At 30.8% G+C, this 8,484-nt stretch overlaps 1 long non-coding RNA gene across 1 annotated transcript; it reads left to right on the forward strand.

Annotated features, from left to right (window-relative positions):
* Positions 1–3,146: 3,146 nt before the first annotated feature.
* Positions 3,147–7,255, forward strand: LOC140989296 (uncharacterized). The gene is made up of 3 exons (XR_012177472.1): positions 3,147–3,561; positions 3,635–3,859; positions 7,122–7,255. It is a non-coding gene; the product is annotated as an uncharacterized lncRNA (long non-coding RNA).
* The last annotated feature ends 1,229 nt before the right edge of the window (positions 7,256–8,484 follow it).

Here is an 8,484-nt window from a genome sequence, read left to right on the forward strand (position 1 = left end):
GAATCCTTTACCGACTCTGCGAGGGTCAAAAAACGGCGAGGTTGGGTGCAATTGCGACATATTAGGAGCCAGTGCATTGTAGTCGAGAATTCACCGCTCACCTACGAGTGGATATCCTATGTGATCTATCGAAATAATAGTGCATGAAATCTCTGGCCAGAGTGTGAGATGTACATTAGAGAAAGAGTTTTCTAGTTGTGCATGCGATGATACTATGAATATTTCATGATTGTATCACATACCTATTGAATCTAACATGCTACCCTCGATGAACTAATGACTGCAGATTCGATCAGGATATATGAGATGAAGGGACTCTACTGTACGTTAATCATAACCGACTGGTTCTTGCAGGCACTATCAGTGATACCAAGGGAATCATAGGACGATGCTACTAGACGCTCTTACCATGATTCGATGGGTTTAATCAGAAAATGATTTCTGACATTCTCATGACCAAATGTTGGTGCATGAAATGAGGAAAATTGGGGTAAGTCCGAATAAAAGAAATTGTCCTAAATCACAAAGAGTTGTGAACTCATGTCTAATTGTATCCATGAACCATTGAGGATCGCACAAACATTGGATCATTTTGTTTCTGTTGAGAGAATAAATTCAAGTAATTGAATTTATATAAAATTATGATATAATAAATTCACAGAGTTGAATTTAGGATAATTAAATTTTGAGAAAATAAATTCAAAGAGTTGAATTTATGATATAATAAATTCAAGAATTTGAATTTATGATATTTAAAATTTGGGCAGAATCAATTCAAGGATTTGAATTTATAAAATTTGAGAATCAATTATTAAACTCAAAAGTTGAGTTTGTTAAATATTAAATTAAATATAGTGAGAAGTATGTTTAATGACTTGTAGAAATACAAGTCCAACATACTAAATAATTAATTTTTTTAATGGACTTTGATTAATTAATTAAACTAGTTGGACTAGTCCAATTAATTAATAAAGCCATTAATGTTAATTATGAGGCCTAAATCTATATTTATGGATATTAGGTCTTCGAGGCATGTTTTTTTTTTTAAATAGAAGACTAGAAACCCTAGCCTCCATTCATTCCAAGTTTCGAAAATTGCCTCTCCTCCAAGATTTGGCCACCCCTAAAGAAAGTTTAGGGTTTGAGCCGCCTCTCGAGTTTTTGATCTTAACGAAAACTTCTTCTAAATATTCTAGTGCTATTTAGAAGAGGAACTAATCTTCTAATCGTTAACCGAATTGTGAGATTAAAGAAAGGAGACTTGAAGAACATACATAGTGATTTACAATAAAAGCTACATCCGTTTATACCGACGTAGTTGGAGCCAAGTGAAAATTGTTCACTACAAGTATAAACTACTAACATACTATGAATGTTTATTCTATTTAAACCATACGAGTGTCCAAACATTTTGATTGTCAAAATAAAATTTTAAAACTTTCGTTGCGATTTGGATACGAGAAAAAGATAACCCAACAGAGGTGGCTTGAGAAATTCATTAATTTTTAATTGTTAATGGAGCATGCAATCATACAAGAGTAGGTGTAGCACATTAAGGTGTTTCCTGATATTCAGGTCAATGAGTAACTCGTCTTATGAATATAAATTCGTGAGAAGACTTACTCATTAAAATAATGAAACATGGTTAATTATAGGAGTGTCAATTCGTGTGAGTTGGGTTAGGTTGAGCATTAGTACTATTCAAAACTTTCTCAACCCAAACCCAAACCCAATCCAAAACTCTCAATCCGAACCCGAATCAACCCGATTTTGAATTTTTTAAAGAAAATTAAAAATTTAAACACATAATAACAAAATCTCTCTCATATATATGATTTAAATTTGAAAATCTAATTGTAGCAAATAAAGTATATTTACTAAATCAAATAAACAATTGTTTAAAAAAATAAAAAAATGTTCAAAATAAATTACTTAAATTATGAAAATTTATGATATAAATATGCAATAAATATTTTTTCATACATACAATATATAAAATGTAAGCATTATTTATTAATTATATTTTTAAAAAAATTTTAAAAATTTTTAGCTATAATCCTTGGATACCTTAATATAATTTTATTTTGAGATTTATTCGAAGGTTATAAACCAATACTATTTCTGACATTGTGTGGCAAGTAAAGATATATAAACTCACGCCTCTATGTTTGATAGGCCGAGATTTGGGATTTGATGGCGCTTTGTTGACGCTATTATGTGGATATTCTTTTATATTTGATCGAGGCTTGTGTGCATGGTCAGCTTTAATGATTTGATAGTTATTCGATTGATTCTGATATACACTCAATGGATGAGTGATTGACTTGATACCGTCAAGACATCCATACATTGCACGTAATATATCATTTCATATATAGAGTGTTTGCTCACCCCCAAAGGATAGAGTTATTGTCTTTGTGTGTGGGCAATGACAAGTACCACGTGTTATCAAGAGACTAAAGATGGCAATTTTGTAGCTAGGGAGCAACATTTGAGTTGATGTTTGAGTTGTCTATCTTAGTGTATACATTTACGTATATAAACCGACCGAGGCATGTCTCTGTGATATAATATGGTCGTATATTTATTTGACTTCAGTAGGTGTGTGTATATTTTTATTGTGTTAATCATAATGTCTTCTCTTTAGTTTTTGTGTATACCCTCCAACATGAACTACACACGATCAATTTTAACCGAAAAAAGTCGACCCGAGACACGTATTTCTCGCCATCTTTGCACGTTACCGGAACGTTTGAACTTTGTAATCCTTTTTTTTCTTGGGGTTTTGGATTGATCCTATATTTTTTTCTGAGTAGGAGGAATTCGTAAGCAAATAAATTAAGGGTGTTTTTAAATTTAAACGAAAGATCATACCAAAGAGACAATAACAATTAGTATAAGTATCAGATTATTAATAAATAGTGTTAGAATAAAGATAAGCNGAGATGCCCAGAGGAGTCATCGTCTAGGCAGATTATTAATGCTGAAACGTCCGGATCATGGAGGTGAGTGACTGTCCAGCGATTAGATGGTCATAGATGTCACGTTTTTGTACACTAATAATAAAATATTTATATTTTTTTAAGAAAAGAAAACTAACAATCTTAATAATAATTATAATAATTATTATTATTATTAGGCAGGGGCGGAGGTATGTATGGGGCTGGGTTGGGCTCCAGCCTCACATAAATTTTTTTTGTTTAAAAATAAATATGTTTTATTTTAAAAAATTTGTTATTAGCCCCAATCTGTATTTTCTCCCTTTTTTAAATTCTATATTCTTCTCTTTCAATCCATCACAATTTTCATTACTTCAAATGGCCGTAACTTCATCATCGGTTGTCAGTTTTCAAAATCGATTGTAGATTTGGAAAACCCACAGAATAAGATTTCTTTGAATACCAAATTTTCGAAGTTTCTTTGTCTTCTTGAAATCAGCTGTCGTCCATCGGTCGCCGTTTTCACCAAAAATAATCAGAAAATCTTAGTGTTAGACTTTCTACCGCTCGTTCTTGTTGTTCTTAGTTAGATTTCGAATTTTAAAGATAATTTCAGATTTTAGTGTTTCAAATTTTGGATATTTTGGTTTTTTTGAATTTCGATAATTGATATATATTAAATTTTTGATTGTAAGTACTATATTTGAGCCGATTGATGATATTGATAAATTTTTAGAATTTATTTGAGCATTATTCGAATTTTCAGATTTTGTATTGGGGATTGTCTATTTTTAGTGTTGATTATTTATTTTTTGGATGTTTAGATGCTATAGAAAATATAAATGCGAATTTATGGAATTTTGTAGGAATTTTGGAAAAATTCAGAATTATGTAAATGAGATTTTCGAACTTATAAGGTTGTAAAAATTTTATATTTAAATATATTATGCCTTAAGATCAAGGTTCTAAAAAGCGTGAAGCGTCCCGAAGCGCGGATGTCAAGCTCCAAGCTTTTCAAGCTTAAGCGAGATTAGCACAGGCTTAAGCGTGAAAAAGCGTTTTTTATCTTTAGTGTAATTGTAATTATCTCAAACTAATAAATAGATAAAATAATACATAAATATGATAAATTTAAGTCTGATGCATTAATTCTCATATTTATAAAATCATAAAAATATCAAAATTACAATCTTTATTTGTTTTTGCAACTAGAACACTTTAAAAATGTTAAATATTTGTCAAATCATTATGAGACACGCTTAATCATAATTAAAATTAAAAAACAAACATCTAAATTATAAACCTAATTTATTATTTTAAAATAAAAAGACATACCTTCAAAATAAAAAAATTTAAAAATAAATAGATGCGATTAATTGTACTTAAGCACGCTTAATTAAACACCTTAATTATGCTTGTTTTTTTCCGCTTTCTCCGAAGCGGGGCGTTTTTGCCGAGCTTCAAGCTTAAGCGCGCTTAAGCGAGGCTTAAGCGGGCTTTTTAGAACACTGCTTAAGATTGTCAAATGTTAACTTCGGAATCGTTTTGGAATAATTATAATTGTTCGAGGTTTATTGGATTAAAGTAACAATTATTTAGTGTTGGTAGAGTTGATTTGATTCAGTTAGCCATAATAAGTTAAACTAAAGTGATATTTCATGGTGTAGACTGCACCAAGGAGAAAGAAACTCAAGAATTAAGAAAAAGAAAACTATCGACTCATTTTTTAAACAAAAAGAGCAGACATCGGCAAGTCAGTACCATTCTCCATCCAATATTGATGTCTCAAATCCCAGTGATCAACAACTTAACAAATCTCCTAGAATTGATGTTGATGTGAGTTTTCTTGAACCTGATCCGGCATTACGTACTCCGATATGAAAATATCCTGTTAATCAAATGGATGAAATTAGACGAGCTTATATCAAGATGGGGCCATATCAACCAATTAAAAAAGAGTATCCACCGACCAAATTTGGAAGTCAAAATCGACGATTCCAAAGTCACCGGTTCAAAAAATTTACTTGGTTAGAGTACTCTCCTTCGAGAGATGCTGCATTTTGTTTTCCGTGCTTCTTGTTTGAGCATAAGCATCCTCGTAATCCTGCATTTACAATTGATGGATTCAAATATTGGAAGCGAGTTAATGATGGCGATAAATGCGCATTTTTTATGCATATAAGATGCAATACTTCACCACATAACAATGCTGTAAAATATCTTGATAATTTGATGAATATACCTCGTCAGATTGACAAAGTTATAAATGCACATTCTTCAGAAGAAAAACAGAAGAACAGATTGCGGCTTACAGCAACTATTGAAAGCATTCGATGGCTCACTTTGCAAGCATGCGCATTTAGAGCGCATGATGAATCTCCATCTTCTAATAATCGTGGAAATTTTATCGAGATGATAAATTTTATAGGAAAAATGAATAAGAGTATTGGGAACATCGTATTAGAGAAAGCTCCTAAGAATGCAAAGTATACTTCACTAGATATTCAGAAAGATGTCTTGAATATCATTTCCAACCAAGTGAGAGCCAAGATTCGTAAAGAAATTGGGGATGAAAAATTCTGCATTTTAGTTGATGAAGCGAGAGATGCATCTAACAAGGAGCATATGGCTATTGTATTAATATTTGTGGATATTGAAGGCTTTTTAGGAGAGAGATTCTTTGCCATTGTACACGTGACAGATACAACTGCTGCAACACTTGAGAAAGAAATATCCGAGGCACTTGGTCGTTATGACTTGCATATCCACAACATGCGTGGACAGGGATATGATGGTGCTAGCAATATGCGCGATTCTTGGAATGGATTGCAGGCTCTTTTCTTGAAAGATTGCTCGTGTGCATATTATGTACATTGTTTTGCTCATCGGCTTCAACTAGCATTAACTACAGCTGCTGAAAAAGAGGTATCCATTTGGTTATTATATTCTTTTCAAAATTGAATTTCATTTGTAATCTCATAAATGCATCTCCTAAACGGCACGGTGAGTTACATTCTGCTCAAAGAATTGAAGTTGCGCATATGGTAGCAACTAGTGAACGTGATAAAGGTAGAGGATGTAATCAAATTGGAAATTTATTACGACCTGGAAAGACTCATTGGAGTTCTAATTTCGACTCACTTTGTAGCATGATTGATATGTATAGCTCTGTGATTACCGTGTTAGAAAATATAGTGAATGATGGAGCTTCTAATTCTATTCTTGGTGAAGCTAGTGGTGCATTAATTGCGATGAAGTCTTTTGATTTCATATTCATATTACACTTGATGCATAAGATAATGGGGATAACAAATCTGCTTTGTCGAGCATTGCAAGAAAAATCTCTAGATATTTTAAGTGCAATGAATTATGTTTCAACGACTAAAAATTTGCTTCGTACTTTGAGAGAAGAAGGATTTGATCTCCTACTTAGTCATGTGAAAGAAGTTTGTGCCAAGTATGACATTGAGATACCTCACATGGAATCTCGTTATAAATCTGGTACAGGTCGTTCTGGTCAACATATTGATTCAATCACAGTTGAGCATCACTATCGATTTGATGTATTTACAACTGCAATAGATTTTCAAGTTGAAGAGCTTAATAATAGATTCAATGATGATGCAGTTGAACTTCTTAAACTTAGTTGTGCTTTGGAACCTAAAGAAAACTTTAAGCTTCTTAATGTTGATCATATCTATCGGCTTGCTGAGAAATTCTATTATCTTGATTTCGATTCACAAGATTTGCATCACTTAAGAATGCAATTGGATCACTATAAACTTGATGTTGCTGGCCATGAAAGATTTCACAATTTATCAACTATTTCTGAATTATGTCAAAGATTAATTGAGACAAATAAGTCAGGAACCTACGATTTGATTGACATGTGATTTATATATTTGTATATACGTCGTTTACTTATTTATCGAATCTGATATATTTATTTAATTGACATGTTGATTGGTCTTGTTTTAACTCTCCCCGTTTCGACAGTAATAACAGAACGAGTATTTTCAGCAATGAAACTTGTTAAAACAGCTCTTCGTAACAAGATGAAAGCAAAGTTTTTCGGAGATTCTATGGTAATCTACATCGAACGAGATTTGGTTGAAAAAAATTGATAACGATTTAATAATTAATGAGTTTTATTCTAAGAAGAATCGAATATCACAACTTCAGTAGTGTTTTAGCTCCGTGTTTTTGAAGATATTAAATATTAAATACTCTTTTTCTATGTTTTCATCAAGTCAATGTTTATATATTTTTTATTTTAAATTTTTTAGTTAATTATTTATTTTATTAAATACAGCATGGGACAGAATCAATCCTAAGTAATTTTGAATCCTGGCTCCGTCCCTGTTATTAGGAGAGTGATATTTACCCATCAAAAGTTAATAATCACGCTACTCGTTCAACATTTGATGTGATTTCTTGCAACATTATATCCACTTAATTATTTCATATTTTTATAACACTAATATGCTCTTTCATCAATCTTTATCCTTATACACCTTTTCTATTTCATTTTATTTAGATAATTTCAAACTTATAACCTCGGTTAATCTTTTTTTGCTTCCTTACATAATATATTATTATTATTTTTGTTGTTGTTGTTGTTTTAAGGTCCAAATTTATTTACCAAAATTTTGCAATATTTGCGAAAAAAATAAAACATAAAAATAAAAACACACACACACAAAACCATTATAATTGGGTTCAACTCTTTGACCCAATTTTATTTTATTAAATAAAAAAGTAGACAGAACATGACCCATATCGTGTTTGTTCTTAATATACAAGTGTCGAAAGAATTCAATGAAATTAAGCAACATGTTCCGACCGTATGAAGTGAAATAAACTTTTGAATTCTTTATTATTAAATGCTGAGGTCGAATCAGCATATAATTTATATTTCTAACTGCTATTCAACTATTGTCAAATATTANACTATTTAAAAGATGGTAGCTGCATCGTTACCATAAGATATAACTTTTGGTTAATCAACAAACAATTGATCGTATAGTTGGTATCAAAGTCAAGGTGACATGTTTGAATATATTGATTACAATGAGTGCAATTATTGTAAGAGAAATTGTTGACATATAATGAAATAATTGTCCATCTAGGAGAGCGATCAAACTATGATATTTGGATTTTGTGAGTTTTAAAATATTTGAATTACAATATACCATCAGTTATAATTTTTGATAAAACGACAAATATTCTGTATATATTATCTTTAAAATAGATTTTTTTTAGCTTTTCTCTATTATTTTTTGACATTCTAACTCACTTCCAATTAGTTAAATACGGGCTTTTTATCTAAAATTCAAGATCCTTTCATGTTATATGTTAGATTAGGTTGCATCATATTCTGCTGTAAAAAAATAGAAAGATATAAAAGCTTTTAAAAAATAACAGTAGACTAATCGATCCTTCATATATATATATAAAATAATAAAAAAATCAAGCATATTTAACCAATTTTAAAAACAATCAAAAACACATTTATCTAATTTGTAGGCCCATTTTTAAAATACAT

This window comes from Primulina huaijiensis, chromosome 12 (assembly GCF_012295235.1).
Source record: "Primulina huaijiensis isolate GDHJ02 chromosome 12, ASM1229523v2, whole genome shotgun sequence".
Taxonomy (NCBI): Eukaryota; Viridiplantae; Streptophyta; class Magnoliopsida; order Lamiales; family Gesneriaceae; genus Primulina; species Primulina huaijiensis.